The following is a 20,812-nucleotide window of genomic DNA, read 5'->3' as shown; positions in this document are numbered from 1 at the left end:
TTATCCAGACACTGAAGCAGAACTAACTGGCTGTTCCCCAGATCATCCTCTTGCCCTTTTAAAGCTGAATTTACCATTTCTCTTTACTCAGCTATTGGGAACCTTCCTCAGTCAGCAGGATTTTTCACTGAGGACAGGCAGTAATCTTGCTATCCTGTTGGCACCCGCAACACCTTCCAGTGCATCCAACCAGCTTCTCCCTAAGGTTTTGTTCCCCTGCTGTTGACTGCCTCTCCCACTCCAGTTTATGCCAGTATGCACAGAGGTCTGGGTGAGGGCACTTCCTTTGAAGGATGAGACAACAAACTTATTGAGGACTTCAGCATATCCCATATCATGAAGTATGGGAACCCCAACAACTTTTTATTTGGCATGGTGTTGCCTCTCAGCCCACGTATCAATCCTTGTGTAGTTGCTCAGTCCTTTACACCTGGAGATGAAAATTATCACAGAGGTGGTCTTTCAGCCCTGCATACAGCTTAGAATGTAACAGCCAGTAGCCACTGTCTACAGAATCCCCAAAATTAGGCAACACATGTCAGGTGGAACTGGAGGGATCACACGATTGTCCCATTCTGCACATTACTGAATGTACAGGTCTATTCAAAGGGAAATTTACAAAAGAATAAAGGAAATTAGGCTGCCACTTTCCCCTTTGAAAATCAGTGGGTATTGCCATTTTCAGCTACTAATGTAGGTGTTTAATTTAGAAAATTAGCTTCCTGTGTGCTCAAAGGAGGAAAAGGCTTACAGAAGGCACGTCAGAATACCTAAAAGGTAGGACTCTAGTCTGACAAAGCTAGGAGTTGGGGTGGGAAGGGGTGACTACCTTCTAAATGTTCTTTATATATTCTCCAAAAGCCCAATCCAGTATTTGTACAAAAAGGGCAGTGTTCCTACTTCACTCTTGTTTCAAATGTCATACTCTCTCCCTTATTAAGCTAAACTTCTTTTACAAAGTGTTCGAACACAATCTGTTGCTCTACAACTGTCTTTTTCCACAAGTGAGAAAATAGAAGCATACTAAATGTGCTAGTCCCTAGATAATTTTTTTAAGGAGGTCTAAGTAAAGGAATGATAGATAAAAGCTGGATGTTCCCAGCATATTGAAAAAAAAATCCTGTTTATTTGTCGTTTTTGGAAAGGAGAACATGACAAGCATGTTTGATGTGGAAGAAAAGCTTGTTTATAGATGCTGGAGAAATTATTCAAGGACAGTTCAATCATATAAAAAATGACCCCTGCATTACTGCCAAGGTCAATGAGACCTAGAGCAACCTGCCACAAAATTGCAGTTTTGTCTGCTTGTTTGGGCCATTTCATCCCTTTTCTCCATTTCCCTTTGTTGCTTTGGAAACAAATAACACTCCCCCACTTCCAGTGTACTTGGCACACTATCCAAGATGCCTAAAAATCTCTGAGAAGGATAATATAGACCTTATGAGGTCATTTTTTCCCACTCATTCTTTGGAGAGAGGTTGAAGTGATGATATTGTACTGCATCAAGTGACAGATGCTATCATTTTTTTGCTAGTTCTCTCTCCAACTCATTTGCTAGCTTTTACAAAGTCTAAGTACTTCAGCTGTTTATGCTTTGTACAGTCATAATTAGTCGTATCCTGCCTTGGGTTTATCTGCTGCTATCCTCTTAAGAAAATCTGTTCCCCGTCTAAAGGCTCTGAGATCTTACACCTGTATAAAATACCACTCTTGAGAACATGAGGTATTATGCAGTCTTTATGGTTAATATTCTCATGAAAGCACTTTTATTGCAATGCAGTTCTGGTCTTTCCTCTCCCTCTAACTCAAGGGAATTTGAAGCTGCTCCTTGAAAAATTCACAGGCCACATAAAACTACCAGTGACTTCAACTGGAGCCATTTAAATATGTCAGAGGGATTAAAAACTGATAAGAGAGGGAAAGAATAGAACTGTGTTTTCATTTGTACATTAATCACACATTCCTCATCACTCACCTTTTTTGAATTCTTGATTAACATCCAATGACCTTAATTATATGGTACTTTTTGTTATCTAGGAAATGAAATACAAATAAGACTTTGTAACAGAAGACAAAGACGACACCGAAAGTAATAATCATAATGCAAAGACAAGCATCTAAACTACTTTCACTAAACTCCAAAGATAGAGACACTGCAATTTTATCTATGTGGTAGACTTTAGGAATTAGTAGGTGAAAATCAGGGGGAATCACCACACAGAGAGCAAAAAACAATAACATGTTCTTTCTCTTTTTCTCTGCATCCACAGGAACTATGAATGCAAGACTTAAGGTGGTAGTCTACAGCAGATTTTCATTTTCCTACAGTGCTTTAGCCTTACTCAGAGCACAGAAATCTCTTCTGGTACTTTTACATTTGTCCAGTTATTTACTCTTCTTAACACAGAGTTCTCACCAAGGGAAACATGGCATACAAAAGAAGTGCATGAATTTGAGCGTGTGAGAATTTATCAACAGTTCTGGCTTCCTCTATAGCACTGACCATTTCAGCTAATCTTGAGTTGCAGCTGCATTGGCCTCCTTTGCCCTTCCAGCCCAAAAGATCATATTGCTTCAGCCTGTACCTGCATGGGTGTATACTGATGAACACACATGGACACTTAGTGCATGCACCAGAGCCACGCGTACATTTTGTGCAAGCAATTTACCCCTAGAACCCTAGACAGAGATAGGATATGGCTAAAAGTCAACTGAGTGAAGTAACTGGAAAACCCAGTGTTTCATATGGAGGGGATGGCACGGTGTGAGTTTTTATGTCATTAGTATAACATTAAGAAATCTTACCTCATTTCCTCAATTAGTCTTTTCCCATTGTGACTATAGCCCCAAAAGGTTCACTTATTTGAGCTCAAAAGGGTGGAGTGTTTTGGCAGCCACATTAAGTTGTTTTTAATTGAGGGGCTTGGCTGTCTGGTTACATTTCTTTACTATATCTAATGTTGTGAATGTTATGTAATAACTTTTGTACAAATCTTTTTTCTTGGCTTCTATATTCAATGAAATCCAGACCAAAGTGCCACTGAGACATTGAGAGTATTATAAAAATGTAAATTAGTCTACTAATTATATGGGAATTTATAAGCTCTGCAAACTTCCAGGTTTTTGTGTGGACTTATAAGTGTAGAAATGATCAGATCCTGGACTGGCATTCACCAGTTTTAAATTATTGGAAACACTGTCTTTCCCCTCATCAGAAAAAATGCCAAAAACTTGTGCAAATCAGGAGTGCAGAAGAAGGCCTGATGCTGGTTGAAATAAAATGTTCATACTTAAAACCCAGTAAAAATTTTCACAAAAGTGATTTGGGTTTTTAGTAGATGAACTAAAATTGTATTACATGACAAATTTACAAAAAACCATTACTATCAATTCTCCCATTCAAAGAAAATTTAAAACATTATTGTAATGTTTTGCAGCACCAACCACTTATTCATTTTTAAAGGATCACAAAACAAGAACTCATATGCTTTTACAAATGCTCCAGGGCCATCTATTGAACATTTACATTCTCTACTCTGAAGAGAGACTACAATGCTTAGGGCTAACTGTGTCTTTGAAAGACATCAGAAGCCACTCAATGCAAATTTTTGGAATTAGGTTAGTGCAAAGCCAGATTCATAGTTTATACTCACATAAGGCAGATATGAGAAAAGAGCACTGAGCTCCAGAGCCCACACAGACAGGAAAGCCCAGCCCTGGAGCTCTGGTGCATGTGGTAGCAACTGTGTGCCGTCTTAGCAGGGAAGGCTCTCTTTGCATGCAGCTAGGGCGTCTTTAAAGAATAAAACCTAGTCCAAATGCAATGCATTTCTTCAAATTCATCCTGCATCATCTAAAACCTGCTTTAGACTCAGCAAAACTACAAATGGAAATTGCAATGGTCACCACCAAGTTTTATAAACAGTTTGCACTACATGTGCAAACTGTGAGTCTCACTTTTTGCTCAGTGAGTCCTCCTCACTGACCAAAAAGCACTTTCGAGCTACCAATTATGATATGAAATACCAGATAAAGTTTCTCTAATTATCTAATATTCTTCTTACTGTTATCATATTTATTGATGGATTTGATTTGATTTTGGACTTTTATTCCTCCAGAGATAAATCTGAAAATTTCAGAGGAACTTTTCAGTTAGAGAGAAGGGCATAAGGGGAGTGGTCCTGCAAAAGAGGAACATGGAGGGGACAGATGGCTCTTCGTAGGCTTCCTGTCTTCCTACAACAACACAGCTGGGCTATACCAAGTCTTATGTCCAATTCTATTACCTAATACAAGGGAACAAACATGTAGAGGTGTGCAGGCACTGTGGAGGAGAGGATATAGAATGGGGAGTAATGATCTGACCTTACACATCCTGGCTTTCCCATCGATTAATGCCATACACCCCCCAAACAAACTCATCGTTCTTTTCCTGCCTTGTCTAACTTTGTTTGCCTGCCTCTAAATGGGACTTCCTCTCCTGTGTTCCTGGGGCTTTCCTTTTTGTACCCCCTCTTGCTCACACCTCACTGGTTTTATTAAGAATTTACTCTATTATCTTCTTGTGTCCTCATTCTTTCTTCTAATGACACAGCCTTAGCCAGTATGGTTTCCTACACCCTTTCTACAGTCCTGCTTTGCACAGCTGCTCTTTCTCTTGTCTTTCCCCTGCTGCCTACTTTCCTGCCAGTATCCATCCTGAGGTTTTCCCCTCTGCCCTCTGTCCTGCTATGCCACAAGTTTTCCTCTGCACAGCAGCTGTGTGTATACAATAATACAGCCCACCATCGATAATCCCAGGGTGGGTTGCATGGGGGTGCTTGCAGAACATGTGCTGGTGATTTTTAAAATGAAATTAATGGTTCCCTAGAAATAATCACCAGCAATGTGCTCCACAGGCAGTACTTGAACCAATGCTTCCAGACTATCACTGCCCCTTTCTTTCAACCTTCTAAGTTCAAGGGATAAGTTGCACATGGATTTTTTTCTGAAGTGATCAGCACTGTGTACAAGCAGAGGCTGTTAAGAGATAATACTTCTGTCCCTGAATCTCTTCCCAGCTGCTCCTTGCTCTTGTTCCTGTCTTCATAAATTCACTTCTAAATCTCATATCCTTCATTTTCACCAGACTAAAGTTTTCAAAACAAGTCTTGGCATATCTGGACTATTTCCTTGCTATATATAGACCAAAATAAAATGGCTAGCTACAGCGTGACCTAGTGAGAACATACGGAATGCCTCACAGACTTTAGAAACAACTAGCTGTGGAAAAGTGTAATTAACTCATAGGAAGGCTACTGTGACATGAAGGAAGAATTTCTACCAGGTTCTGCTACTGGATCTGACCTGGTCTTAAGGAAAACTATACTCACATGCACGGAACTTTTGAAACTTTTGGAAACTTTTACAAATATATATATATGCATGCACATATATATAAAGCATAAGGAACAAAAGTGTTAAAGGTGCTGGGTTTGATCCACATATGTAGACAGATCTTGTGAAGAATGGGGGAGTATCACATTTTTTGTAATGTTTCTGTTTAAATTAGCAATTCATGTCTACCAAAATTCAAAGTATAGGAATACTGAGACTGATGTTCTGAAAGCAGAGTTTTCTCTTTCCTATGTTGGACTAGATTTGACTCAATTTGTCTCTATAGGAAATAATTTTTAAAAAATCTTTTCAATTGCAATCAACAAGTTTGGTAAAATAGTCACATTATTGTCATTTGAAACATGCTTTGCTGGTCACAGTGCAAAATCATGACTGAAGGATAGGATGGGATGGGATGGGATGGGATGGGATGGGATGGGATGGGATGGGATGGGATGGGATAGGATAGGATAGGATAGGATAGGATAGGATAGGATAGGATAGGATAGGATAGGATAGGATAGGATAGGATAGGATAGGATAGGATAGGATAGGATAGGATAGGATAGGATAGATAAATTTCAAGTCCCAGATGCTCTAGGATGGATGGCCTCACATTCTGGCTCTAATCAAAGGCTTGGCCCAAATGATGGAAGTATGGAAGACAGTAAAAAAAATTGGAAGAACTTTGAAGTGCAGTTTTTTTAATTCTAGTGCCACTGCCATGTATATAGGAATCTTCAGAAATGCTGCTAAATTTTGGCATGGGGTAAGAGAGTATATGCAAAATGGAAGAAAATATAAGGATATGCAAAATAGGAGAAAATATAAAGACTGAACAATGAAGCAGCCACTGAAAAAATGATACAGCCAGTAAAAAGTGAGCTAAACAAAGCCAACTACTGCTCCACTCATTTTCAGCTGTGATACATTAATGCGCAGAAAATAGGTGTGAAATGTCTGAGAAGAAACACGATATGAAGAGGGTTTTATGAATATGGGGAGATCAGTGACAAAATTTATTCTATTAATTTCACCAGCATCCCTAAATACTCTGAGCAGACCCTCAGGTAGCTTGCATCAGCTAAGGTTCTGCCGCCAGATTTTGGATATTGGGCACTTCTTAGTTATATTTAATCTAAGGTTATTTCCTATTTTTTGTTAATAATCAGCCACAGCCCACTGGCTACAGGCCACTGATAGGTGAAAAGTCAACAGACATTTCACTCTGTTTGTCCTGTTTCAGACTAAGGTTTGTAGGCCGCACCTTGCAAGAACGTTATTATGGGAGTTATTAAAAATCTATTTTTGCTGAAAACAATGCAAACGGAAGGAAGTGAGCCTGTCAGGAGACTTATTTCCTATTCAAGCCGACAGGTAGTTGGAGAATGGCCATCTGGAGTTTAAAAATTGCCAGTCAAGCCTCTCAGATTTGTCCCTTCCTGCATTAACACATTCACTCTGGATAGCACAGCGATGTTGTCATGGCACGACAAACAAGAAGCAAATTTCAGGGGGGAAGGAACTGAAGGAAGTTAGTTAGCCATGAGAAAAATTGTTTGCTCTTGCAGTGCTAATAGCCAAGAGGCAAACACTTGGACACGATCCACTCATCTGGAAACACTTTTGTGTCATGGGAGCACCAAGGCACCGAGCACAAGGAGCCACGGGGCGAGGGTTCGGCTCCATCCCCACAGCCTGCCTGCTCCCTGGCTCCCACAGCCAGATAGGCAAGTGTCCCAGCTCACCCTGCTCTTGGCAAAGCCGAGCTTTCCTTCTGCCTGTGGTTCTAGGGTGCTAAATCTTCATTTCCTGAAAACAGGAAAACTCTCCACCTAAAGCCAGCTCTCACCCTGAGTCCTACTGCTCCTTCTGCAAGGAATTGCACATGACCCCATCCCTCTGGTAAAGTGGGTCTAACAAAATCACAAGCAATCGATGTGAAAAGCTCCTTTAGGAGAGGAAAACTCAGGAACCCTCCAGCACCTCCCCGCACAGCTGACCATCGCTTTTGCACTTCACTGTGTTGACAGGATTACCCTACAGTTTTAGACTCTAAGTGGCATAGGACTTCTGAGCTGAAGTCCATTTTCCTCACCAGTGAGTGAATAGGAAATTGCCTGCATGACTGGTTTGCTTGGCTTGTTGCAGTCCCTTGTGCTGGCTCCAGCAAAATTTGTTTTCACCTTCAGCATGCTTTAACTCTTGGCTAAGAAAACATCACTTGCCGAGGGTCTGTCACCAGAGTGTGGTTTGGCAAATGTATGTGTTGCAAAATACTGCCTGACCTAAAAAAAGCTTTTATATAAGAGTAAGACTTGCACGTGGATCCGAGCAATCCCAAGCACAAATACAGACTGGGGAGAGAGTGGATTGAGAGCAGCCCTGAAGAGGACTTGGGGTGTTGGTCATGAGAGGCTCAACATGACCCATCAATGTTCACTTGCAGCCCAGAAAGCAAACCATTTCCTGGGCTGCATCAGAAAAAAGCATGTCCAGCAGGAAGGGAGCAGATTCTGTCCCTCTACTCCACTCTCATGAAATACTGCATCCAGCTCTGGGGCCCCCAAAATAAGAACATCATGGACCTGCTGGAGTGAGTCCAGAAGAAGGGAACTAGGTTGGTCACAAAGGTGGAGTAATTCTTCTACAAAGACAGGGTGAGAGAGAGTTGGGGTTGTTCAGCTTGGAGAAGAGAAGGCTCTGGCAGACCTGACACCAGCCTTCCAATACCGAAAGTGGGCCTACAAGAAAGATGGAGAGGGACTTTTTTCAAGGCAATGTAGTGATAGGGGAAAGGGGAAGAGCCTTCAAAATGAAATAATGTAGGTTAGATTAACTGTAAAAAAGGAGTCCTTGACTATGAGGATGGTGAGACACTGGAACAGGTTGCCCAGAGAGGTTGTGGATGCCCCATCCCTGGAAGCGTTCAAGACCAGGCTGGAGGAGGCTCTGAGCAACCCCCTTACCGCAGCTAGGGACACTTTCTGACACTGGAAGGTGTCCCTAGCCATGGTAAGGGGGTTGGAACTGGGTGAACTGTAAGGTGCCTTCCAACCCAGGCCATTCAGTGATCCTATGGTGGGGGTCCCCTTTATAATCTCTTCCCTTCATATTAATTTCATGCCTGAGTACCATATACATACACAAAGGCAGAGTTTGATCAGTAGAAGCTAGAAAAGAGGGGGAAAAAAGAGTCAGAACTTTTTGGAAGCATTTCCATTCAGGGAATTGACAATTATGAGGGTTTTATTCCACTTTTTAAAGTTGTAATATTTTGAAGGAAGATTACCAAATTCATACACTTAACAGAAACTACTGTAAGCATTCTGTGTACATGGGGAAAAATAAATCTCTATTTGAATAAAGTCACGACCACCTTCAAAAGAAAGAGCATCCTATCTGCACCAAATTTTCAGGCCCCATTTCAGGACCCTGCTGAATCAGGGCTCTCGTGTGCTGAACTAGGGCAGCCGGCATTATTGAATATTAATGTGGTAAGGTAATCCCTCAGCGATCCATGACACTTATGTTTTTGGTTTTACTTAAGTTGTAATTTTCAAAGTTGGACAAGCTAGGAGGAAAAAACCACCTGGCAAACAAACTTACTTTAAAAATTAAAGGAATTTTCCAAGTTTGCTGGATTTGCAAGGCTAGGCATACTGCAGCTTGATTAGTAGTCAATGAAGGAGAAACAATTACACACCAGAAAGTAACATTCAAGAGCTCATGAAATGTGGCCCCAATGTGTTTCTTTTTTTCTTTTTTTTTTTTTTTTTATATGTGAAGGGAACAGCTGCTATGGTAATAAGCAAATAAAGTAAATAATTCCAACAAATATTCCATGAATTGGAATTGTGAAATCTGTGAACAACGTTATGTTCTCCTTCCATTCGCTTGGAGTACAGAGCTGGTCAAATGTGCTGCTTTGAGCCTGAAGTTGCTTGTTGCTTCCTTATTTTCCTCATAACTGTTCTAACACACACCACCAGCTGAAACACACAAGGTGATGCAAAGTGAAAGGCTGACCTCAAAATCAACTTGGAGCATGCTAGAAGCCAAGATTTCTCATAACATCATAGAAATATGTGGAGTTCTTTACTCCACAAACTGCACTAGGAGCAACCTAAGTGCTACCTAAAGAGACAGACTCATACACAAGGTGCATACTCCTTCTATTTTTTATTTATCCATGTAAAAATGCAGTCATCAGGTGGACCTTAGGCTAACCATCTGATTATATAATCCATTTTCTGCCTGTATTTGCAGTGCAGAAATCCCATGTTGAATGTTTCTTTCAGTTTCCCTGCTGGATTTTGTATGGGCAGTTTATACCTGATTTATTTCAAACTCTGTTTATAGTTTTTATTTCTTTAAAAAGTTGTTCTTCACCCCAATGAATGCTCATATTCACTCTTTGAATGGCATGTTTTATACTCAGCCTTGAATCCTTGGCAAACTATATACTCAAGATCTACTAAAATATTATATCCTTGTGGAGATAGTAAATTCCCTTGACCTTTTCCTGTAAAGACAGATAAGTACCATAATCATTTGCCTCAATTACACCTGCTATGCCATTTTCACTTTGATTTTGAAAGTTGAATTTATTCTTTTTAATCATTATTAAGAACATATGTATTTCCTGCCAAGACAGTCTTATAAAAACACTGGAGGCATATGAGAAAAATTCCTCTGAGGCCTCAGGCACATTGATCTGTCCTGAGAATGTGAAGTGAGGAGAGATTGATGCATGGACTACCTGTCCAGGAATTTAGTGGTACTGGATTGGATTTTCCATGGTTTCTCTCTCTCTTAATTTTACTGAAATTACACATTAGTCACATGTATGCATCCATGTACACACACAAATGTGTAGACACAGACACACAGACACACAGACACACAGACACACAAAAAGTGCTCCTTCAGAGCCATCAGGATAATGTTAGATAAGATCTGGCTGCAGTTTAGTCACAGATGGAAAACTGAATTTCCACACCTTCATATACATCTTTGAAAATATAATTTCTGCTTTAGCTATATGGCTATAGCTATTTGTGACTTAAATATTACATATGGTCAATGTCCCCTCCAAAGCAAACTAGGTGAACGGAAAGAGTAGTTACCACTGGAATTATAATTGTCAGTAAAGCATAGAGCCAGGATAGGCAACTCCAAGGAGACTCTTTGATTTAGAATTTAAAAAAAAAAAGAAAAAGAAAAAGAAATTTAAAATATCTTTCCATCTATTTATCTTTCTCTGTTATCTCCTGGAAGACCTGTTGAAGGCCACTGATATTTTTCCAGTGATTGGATGAAGATATTATGTAAAGTGCAACGCAAAATCATTTCAAAGTAAAGTCAGCTACTTTCTCAAAAGTTCATCCTCTGTTTCTGAAATTCAGACAGTGAGACTGTAGCCACTTGTGGCTGTTTCTAGAAAATTAAGAACATGAATATCTCTTCTTCCTTTAGCAATATGAATTATTAAGGCCAGAAGACAGACATTTACGAGTCATTAGGCTGACCTCCTGCAACACACCAGTCTTTGAATTTTACCCAGAAATTCTTGCAAACCCGTAACTCCAAGCTGACTTTGATCATACTGAAAGAAAGGTGTCCAGTTTTAATTTAAATATTTGAAAGGATGGAGAATCTATGAAATCCCCATGGTAGTTCGTTACAATGAATAATTACCTTCACCCCTAAAAATGAGTTACTTATTTCCTGTCTGCATTAACATAGCTTCAGCTTTCGATCACTAGATCTCTATTTTTCCCCTTATCTTCCAGAATTAAAAAGCATTTATCTACGTAGGTAATGATAGAAAGTGATTAAAACTTTACTGTGAAAGGACAGTATACAGAACATTTTTTAAATTAGTATTAAAGGCTTCGCCTTCCCAATTATACTGTAAAGAAAGAGTAAACACTGAATGAAATTACTGTGAAGCAGAAAAGATCAGACTTTTCCCTCAAGCCACTTTACTTGAACAGGCAGAAACAAAGCAACTAATCCATAAGGATCTGTGTTAAAATAAACAGCTTTATTATGCCCTACTTTGCACTTTATTTCCACATGCCCCAGTGTTTTGCAATACAGATTTGGTTTAGATTGGACTGTCAGTCTTGGCTCCACATTTTCAGTATTTAAGTCAGACTCCCAATATCACTTCAATGAGATGTGTAGGCCAACAGCAACTTAGCTTAACCTCTTTACCTCCTACATGAGACCGGCGACCACACTAGATATCTGGAGAAGTTCTGGTGTCTAATGTGGTGATCTGTATCATTTCTTTGATGCCATTGATTGAATCCTAGGGGACCATTCCAGCCCTGCCTTATACCCTGTATCACTCACTTGGGTGGGGCTGCCCAGTACAAATGCTGGCCCACAGGCAATGACTTTATGCAGTGGGCAAGGAAGCAAAAGGGACTGTGCCTTCAGCAAATCAGATTTTTGCCTGACTAACCATTTATAATAAGATTAGTGAAAGGCATTCAGTTTTTCAGCTTAAATGCTCTTTGCAACCATCATGGTAAAAACACGTTTTGTAGTCTGCAATCTTTTTTGGCAAAACTGAAACATTTTGCACAGCTTACTGATTTATTGTCTTGATGATCTTTTCTTTAGCCTTAGCAGTTCACAATGTCTCTTGTGACATTGCTTTTGACAACCTGATACCTGAGTAAAATTCATTCCTCTTTAGGCACTACCAAAAGGTAACAATTTCAGTGATAATTTAATGGTTTGTAATATATACATAAGCCACACAGAGCAGATCAAGTGACATTCACATGAAATGTTAGCCCCAAAACTAGGTCCCTAAATCCCTGTGTAATTACAGCTATCAATATATTTAGTGCACATGTATCCACCATCCCTTTCAGTGTTCAGTTTGATCCTTTGGATGCAGATTTGCAGCTCCTGTGCTGTGAAGACCAAGCTCAGACATTGTGTGCAGGAATTCTAAGGTGTTTGGCTGAACAGGATAGGGTGGATTTTTTTTATGAGATTTTTGTTGAATTTGAAGAGCAGATACACTGCCCAAATGTAAAATATTGTTTTTCTCATTGGTTATTTGTATAGCCTAAATTTTTTGCAGATGAATTCCTTTTTATTCTTAGTTAAGTTTGCCTTTGTAACTAGTGCCAGATTTGCCAGTTAATACACAAAAACATCACAGCCTTGCAGACTGCAGCTTAAGAACAGATCTTTGTGCTTCCTTTTGTCATTAAGTTCAACTATCAACAAAATGCAGCCAGTAAATGATGAAGAGACTTGGGAAATGTTTAGTTTTAAAATCATTAATTGTTTTTTATTCCCTTTGTGGCATTTTTTATGAAGTCAACTTCATAAAAATTTGCATGATCTTCTCTTTAGGTAATCAAACATCTGGAGACATGTAGACTGGATCCGAAAATGAAAGGTGTTGCTCATTTGGACAGCTGGTTTCTATCTACCATTCCTCAACACACTGGCACTTCTTCCTGCAGTACAATCTGATGACATTTTCAGTATCCCAGCTCTTTGGGCAAGACGGGAATAAAAACATTTCTCTCTGCTTCTCAGAGAGAAAGGCGAATACTCTGCCTAATATTTCCCTATTGACAACTAGTTTCATAACAATTAATTGAGGGGGCAGAAGAGAAACCTGTGCTCCTGCCTTGAGCCCTCACATGCCAAGCTACAGCCTGGAATTTTTACAGCTCTGTCCTGAAACTCTGACAAGAAGGGTTTACAACAGAAATCTTGCCAGACCCTTAACTGTAGCGACGCCACTATAATATTTATAAGTACATTATACTCTTTCCAAACATATGCACTTATTACTTATGTCTCCGCTTCTGCCTCTCTTCTGGGGGACTTTTCTGTATAAACAAAACAGATTCTCTTGCTTATACTTAGAAAATCTAATTGCTCTGCGTCTCTAGCTGTTATACAAATGCCCAAACAGCCAAGAGATTCTTTCACTGCATTTGCACAGCAGTAAGTCTCTACAAAAAACATAAACTTCCTTTTCCACTTTGCTCTTCTTTTCTTTCATAAATCTGCCCATTTCACTCGTGTTTGGATAAGATTCTTCTTTAAAAAAAAAAAAAAAAAAAAAAAAAAGCTAAAAAGATGCAAGTCTGAGGTGGATAGGCCATCAGTTATACAGACCAGCCTTACAAGAGCTGACAATTCTGTCCTTTTAAGTAAACAGAGGAACAGAAAAGATACATAAACAAAAAGACCTCTTGCAGGGCTGACAGCTTGTCTGCTCCAGCAAAAAGCAGGTTCCCAGGGAAAGTGATTGCCAAATAGTAATGGGGAGTGACAGGGATTTCCTAGATTTTCCATGAACATCTCAAAGCAGTTTGTTCCTGGGCACAGATATGCCCATTTCTGCTGATGAGTTAGACAGATGTGGCCTGCAGGTGAGAAACTGCTCAGGAGTAGCTAACCCAAAAGAACACAGGTTCCTCCTCTCCACAAGGCTTTAGCAGGATTCAAAATCACCAGAGCTTTTAGTGAACACAGTCCAAGATGTCCTTACCTGCTGCTGGGTTTCAGGTTTGCAAATCAAAGTCAAACTGAGGAGCAACCTGACAGCAGCCTCAACTGAGCTTAAAACAAAATGAAATAGCATTCAATTCTGAAAGAGTAGAATTCTACTGAAATCATCTTTCTTGTGAGAGTTTAGCTGTGTTTTAAACAGCACTTAAGATGGGTCTAGACCAACTCTAAAACACTAGGAAATCAAACAGGTATAGGTATGAATATGTAGCCTGATTCTAGTCAGGAGCACTAGGTAAGGTTTCCACTTCAGCTGCGTTTTTACCCGTACAAAGAAATATTTCAGTTGCATCTGTTTGAAGGTTTAGATAATTCCAAAATTAAACTGCTTTGAATTATGGTATGCATATAGCACGTAAAAAGGAAATAACTGGGGGAGGTTGGGGAAGACTTTTAAGTAAAAAAGTAATACCTAGAGCACATTTACACAGAAATTATATAAGTCAGTTAAATTACTCCTGTGGGGAATTTTCTGGAAAACAGCTTATCTGGCCTCTCTGATGCTGATGCAGTCTCTCTTATCAGGACAAATATATACTGGTCAGCATCTTTCTTCTACAGTTCTTCTGTAGTCATAAACAGGTCATAAAAAATGAAACAACTTTTTTTAAAAAGCTACTTTCACAGAACAAAAGCTCTCTAATATATTCTTTCCTGTTGCACTTTATTCTTTCTTAGCTTTTGTTTTCTCAAAAAAGGATTTATTTTTTAGTGAGTAAGCTCCTCTGTCTACACATATGACATATGTGATACGGCTGCAGAAAGAATGGGGAAAGAGTAGACTCAAATTATCCCTAAATTATATGATGAGTTGTCTGAATGACTGATCTGATCATAACAGTAAGAAAATGATGTGAGGTTGGATGAATGTCTATCTTTCTAATCCTGATACTTTTAAGCATGTGAAGACAAAGTTACCTGTAGGGGGAAAAGCATTATGGAAGACTAAGTATAATCCATATGTAGGAGGAATTGTATTAAGACTTTTCTTAGATATATATGTGATTCCTCTCAAAATATTTGCTTAAACTCTGGAGATTAACCTAAATAGAACCTCCCACAAAACACCACAGAACTCAGTCACTAATGCTGAAACCTAGCATTGATATTAGGCCTGAGTTTTGTTATCTGAAAATATGTCTGATCATTCATGATTCTTTGAATTTGAGAACTTAAAAAAGAATTAACCCCTACAGTGAAATTATATGGCACAGAGATAAAGCCTAATAAATTCTTTTATTTTCCCTTTGTTTTTGGCATGAGTTGTGTCAGAACACTTTAGCCTTGAATGAACTTTATCCCGACAACTGAAATTGTAAAGCCAGGAAGTTAAGAGACTATTAAGAAAAATGAGACCGAGGGGGCAAAAAAACATACAAATAGGTTTGATGACAAGGAACAAATTTCATTAAGAAGAAACCCACATGAGGAAAACCAGTTTTTACTTTGCTGTTTTAATGGACAAAGTCAGCAATATAAAACAACCAGGTCATCCATCTATTCCTGCAGGAAAACCACTGGAGCCTTCAATATCATAGTGTCAGCTGCTTTTCTATAGCCTGACCTCATGAGCTAAGAAGTATGAACTCTGCTAAAAAAGATTCCTTTGGGCTCAGTAAGGCTGCCTCCTGTTTTCCAGTTTGCTCTATGTCTTTGTGTGGGTATTGTGACACCTGCAGTCTGATAGGGCTGTTATTGCTCAAACTAGGTAAACTAATTTAGGCACCCGGGGTATTTTTTTTTTAGTCATGCTTAAGCAGCTGATTTTAGCCTTTGAAAACAGGAAACAAGTGCTGTAATTGTAAAGAAGTAATCTGGTAATCAACCCATTAAGGACAAGAAATCAAGGGTGGGTTTTGAGGGTGGTTTGTTTTTTTGGGGTTGTTTTTGGGTTGGATTTTTTGGTTTTTTTGTTGGTTTGATTTTTGTTGTTGTTTTTTTGTTGGCTGGGGTTTTTTCGAGCCAGAAGCTTAGAGCTGGACACAACCCAGACACTACTTTCCTTAACTAACCCCCAATTCTGCTTAGAGCAGTAAGGAAATGGAGGGGGAGGAAGACTTAAATGGACTGAACCAGAAAATAATAAAAGAAAAACAATACTATTCTCTGGAGAAATGAGTGTCATAATGAAAAATCAGTTTATTCTCAGTTAGAATAAATTTGGAAAGAAAGAAAACACAAGAAGATAATTTTCAAAGGAACTGCTCTCATAAAAAATTGATGTGTGTATCATGGGGCTAGCTTTAAAAAGGAAGCAATAATTTAAAGACCATTCTCTTTCCCAGAACCCTTGCTTCAAATTTTTAACAAAATAGTCAAGGGCAGAGCTATTTAGAAAAGCAGTTAGATTCACCTGAAAGCTATTTGGGCAGGTTTTGTTTCTCTTCCTTTTCGTAATATATTCTGATTAACAGCTAAAATGTAGGAGAGCTGTTAAATCAAACTTAGAAAATCAGAGTGGCCAATAGAGAGAATGCTAAATTGAAGGAAGAATCATTTTGCTTTCCCACTGCCCAAAGCATAACCAAAAGCTCTGCACCTACAGCTCATGAGTCACATCTTGACCTCAGTTACACCCAAAAGTGAAAGACAGGTACTGCAAGTGCATAGCTAATTAACAGCTTTGTTTCTAGGTGTTAGAAGACCAAGCAAAGTTCCAGTAAATTTCACTCCTGAAAAACTAAATCCAACATTTTTGAGAAATGACAGGACAACAGATATAGGCAGCCAGCTATGTAAATCCATGACTTGGCTTGTCAACGATGACATTGGGCAGGGTTCCTGGGCAATGTAGAGACACAACCATCTTCTGTTTTTTTGCTTCTGGACCTGTAATGAAAATTTTGAATTTGGGCCTGCCTTCCACGGTTATTTGCTGAAGGTGATGGCCAGCAGCTGCCCCTAACCTCCTGCCTATGTTCCAGCACTACTCACCTGAGCTGTGGTACTTTTGCTTACAGTGTCTCCTCAGTTATTCAACAGGAATTTCCTCCCACACCACTGACAGCAGAACAAACCACATGAAAATGGAATGAGTCCTAAGACACTGAATATTTCCCCTCCCCATCCTGGATGTTTACAAGCATTCTTTGCTGTCAAAACAATATTAGTACAAACCAGTGATTGTGCTGGGGTATTTCAGTCTAAGCATGTGGCTAGATATATAGAGAAACACTCAGAAAACAACTTTCTTAAACAAATAAACAGCTAAGCTCTTGAACTTTATGCTCACAGTAATCTCTGTCATCATTAATCACACTCAGTGTTTGACATAGTAGCTTAAATGAGGGGGGCATGGAGAGCAGGGGAGTAGAGTAGAAAAAAAGTCATAACCTTCTGTTTAAACTATCTGAGAACCATTTTCTTAAACCTGGAATACAGGATGGGTCAGATCCATCTGCTCAGGAGAGCTGATCTTGTGAGGAGACAGACCCAATACCTTTGGCATGAGTGATATTAGAAGTAGATGGATGGCATTCACTGTTAATTGCTAAAAGCCCAAAAGTCCCTTGCAAGAAGCCTCCACAGACCAGCACAGCTTCTGCACCACAGCTTTTCAGAGTCTGTTTCTGTTTAAAAATTATAAAAACACAGTCCAACTTCTTAGAAGGAGAGTTGCTGCATTAAGAAGATGCTTCAGGAAAAAGGATCACTTCAGAAGTCTTGAAGAGGACTCGGATAAGGACCACAAACTACTGTTTCAATTGGTACCCTTGATTTTCCTACAAAAAGTTTCTCACCTATAGTGACAAATCCAGGTGGAGAAGCTGAGGTGGTTCCTGTTGTCAACATGTCTTATTCTCCTATGACACCAGAACATTATTGATTGATATACAAGTTACTGGAATCATTCACATTATTTTCTTTGGGAAGGGGTACAAAGAGAAGATGGCTGCTGGAGCGATTGAGTGGGGAAAGAGGTGTGGGCAAAGAAAACAGATTATTATTATATTTTTGCTGCTAGCAAAACTTCCTTTTTTCCCCCTCATTGTCAAATAGTGCTGTTCAGCTGATGAAAACCAGATGGACCCTCAGACATTTGATGAAGCAATAAGGTCCACATGCTGAATGCTAACATGAAGCAAAGGTGCTAATTACTTGCCTGTAGGTTAAAGAAATGCTCCACCTGCACACTATGACTTCTGAACCTTCATTTGCTAGGAACAGGAAAACAATAATGTAAACAACCTGTCCCACTCATTGTTCTTTTATGAGAGAAAATTTGAATTTTAAGGCAGATTATGACCCTGAGTGACAGAAAAACACCATGCAACCAGATTTGCCCACAGAACTGATTGAAGAATCAAATCATTTCTAGGTAGAGAGAGTAGCCAATGCATAGTCTGGGACCAACTGTGTTCCTTAGTATTGCCTCAGCCTAGCCACAAATAGATCCTGAAAGCCTTCAGCCTCCTGTAAAAATAAAAAATTAACAGAGTCCTAAAGCTTTAGCAGACAGGCCTGATTCCCAACTGCAGCAAGTGAGCCATGGACCCTGCATGAGACCAGGGCCTTCTGTCCCTGCTAACGTGCTGCTGCTGATGGAGCTTGCTTTGCTGCTGGTATGCAACAACTGGTTGACTTGCTGGCTTCCCCAAACACAGGCTCACCAAGGAAGCTCCAGAAGCTGGGCAGGTGACAGCTCTTCCCTCTCCATGCTTAGTGTTACATCTCATGATGCACTATAGAATAATTAAACCTTGAATTGAATGATGTGGCCTTGTCTGTCTTCCTCACCCCGGCCTTTTGCAACATTGTCAAATTTCCTCTTTTCAACTACATTACCTTGCCTCCCTTAAATTTTATTTCAGGAGAGATTTCCACCTTCCTTCATCATTTATTCTTTTTATCCTCAGAAGTCCCTGCACTACAGGGACCTACCTGTGGCTGCAGCAGGGACACAGATGAAGGTATAGGACCAGGTGGGTGTAGATACATCTCTCCCTCCAGGGCAGTGTTGGAAGACAGGCATCCTGGCCTCTGGCCAGTTAGCAGTCAGCAGCACTGCAGTGTTGTGCTCCTGCTTCTGACACACTTTTGTTCAGCAGCTTCATGTGGTGGGGAGCGTGGCAGAGAAAACAAGTTCATAGTGTGATCCTGTCTAAAATCAGCAGAGCAATCCTCTCCTTGTCAACTTGTACCCAGCTTCCTGTTTTGATGCACCATTCCCTGACTACTATTTAATCCCAATTTGGCTCTAAAAATATTACAAAATACATTTTTGGCAATGGCTTTCTGAGATTCCTAGCAAAAAAATTCATTTTTGGGAAGATGCCGAAATCTAATAAATCTCTTCAGGAGAAATGTTTTCTAACTATAGCTACTGTGACCACTTGTTGCATTTAAGCACTGATGTTTGGAAATAACCTGTTGTGGGAGAAATTTCTACACACTTCTCTGTAAATGATTTATAAGTACTGTTGTCACCAAAAAGGCTACCTCCCTATGGAATAGCATGACTCTGGGACAAGGGACAAGATTAGACATAAGAGACAAGCTGAAACAGATCTTGAATATAATTCAGAGAATGGTGACCTTTCACAAATGAAACTACAATAACAGGAGTCTTGGAAGTAATAAGTGCTACCAAATAATACCTGAGGAATAATATGGAGTAGATCTCTCTGGAGTCTGCAATACACAGATCTGCATCCTCTGAAACTAGAGTAAGGTCTAAGATCTTAAGGAAAGTAAAATTAAACAATTGCAGGAGTATTTATGACACAACCCCAATAATTTGAGGAATGGAAAAATAAATGGTATTAGAACAATATATAATGGTTTCTGGTTGCAGTAGAAGTTTCATCTGCTTGGTATTATTTTCAGCTTGAAGGTGATGCTGGAGAGAGTCTTCCTTTTACTTGGTAAATACTTGGTTTTAAAGAGATGTCACTCTAAGTAGAATTTCCTCTGATATTCCTGAATGTATGGAAAAGATCATTCTGCTGAATAAAAGTAGAAATGGACATGCCCTGGGTGCAGCATACAGCTCCCTTGGTGTATATATACAGAAAAACTCCAAAAGGCATAAGTGGACTCAAGATCAGCAGTTTCTTCATTTGATAGGTTTGCACTGCATATCCTGGCGCTTGCTGAAATCCAAGGAGTATTTTATAATCAATTAACAAGGTCTCAGAGGGTTTCTCAGAAGCATAGAAGTGATCAATAGACCCCAGATTAGGAGGTGTTCTCTTAGAAACTTTGGAAAACAAATGTTTCCTGTCCTAGTTTCCTCACATTCCATACCATGCACAGGTCATACAGTTCATAAAATTTAAACACAGCCAATACATATGATTCTTACTTTAGTTCTATTAGAAAATGCTACAAGACCAATTTGCATTACTTTTAACTTCACACACAGACTGTTTCCTTGTAACTCACTCTCTCTGCTAGGTCATATCTAATAGAAAAATGCTTACATGGCAATAGCTATTTTCTTATATATCCACAAATATTCTACTGAGATAGCCATAGCTTAATTTTTTTTTCTTTTTTCAGAAAAATCATACTACTGATTCCTACAACAAAATGAGGCATGAGCTTCAAATAAAACAAGAGGTTAACAATAATTTGGATATTTTCCATGTTAAAATGGTTGGAGCTAATACACTCAGATTATAGACCACATAAGATTGTAAAATGCATGAATTTTTTTAAATACAGCACAAATTTACTAATTAAATCTTTGAACTATGGACAGATATTATAAGAAAGATGTCTCTGAGGGAATATAAAAGAAGACTGGGAAGGACAATGGTGTCCATCTTCAAAAAAGAGGCAGAAGAGGAAAGGGGAAGTTTTTACAATACAACCCCAGGATACCAGAGAAATGCTTAAACAAATAATCAACAAACCATCTGTAAATACCTAG

The 20,812-nt window shown here is 39.3% G+C and overlaps 1 long non-coding RNA gene across 1 annotated transcript; it reads right to left on the bottom strand.

Annotated features, from left to right (window-relative positions):
- Positions 1–16,071: 16,071 nt before the first annotated feature.
- On the bottom strand, positions 16,072–17,878 carry LOC135443292 (uncharacterized). Its single transcript, XR_010438950.1, has 3 exons — positions 17,679–17,878; positions 16,873–16,938; positions 16,072–16,767 (listed from the first exon to the last, which is right to left on the bottom strand). It is a non-coding gene; the product is annotated as an uncharacterized LOC135443292 (long non-coding RNA).
- Positions 17,879–20,812: the final 2,934 nt, after the last annotated feature.

This window comes from Zonotrichia leucophrys, chromosome 2, assembly GCF_028769735.1.
Source record: "Zonotrichia leucophrys gambelii isolate GWCS_2022_RI chromosome 2, RI_Zleu_2.0, whole genome shotgun sequence".
Lineage (NCBI taxonomy): Eukaryota > Metazoa > Chordata > Aves > Passeriformes > Passerellidae > Zonotrichia > Zonotrichia leucophrys.
This window is presented reverse-complemented; position numbering and strand designations above follow the sequence as displayed.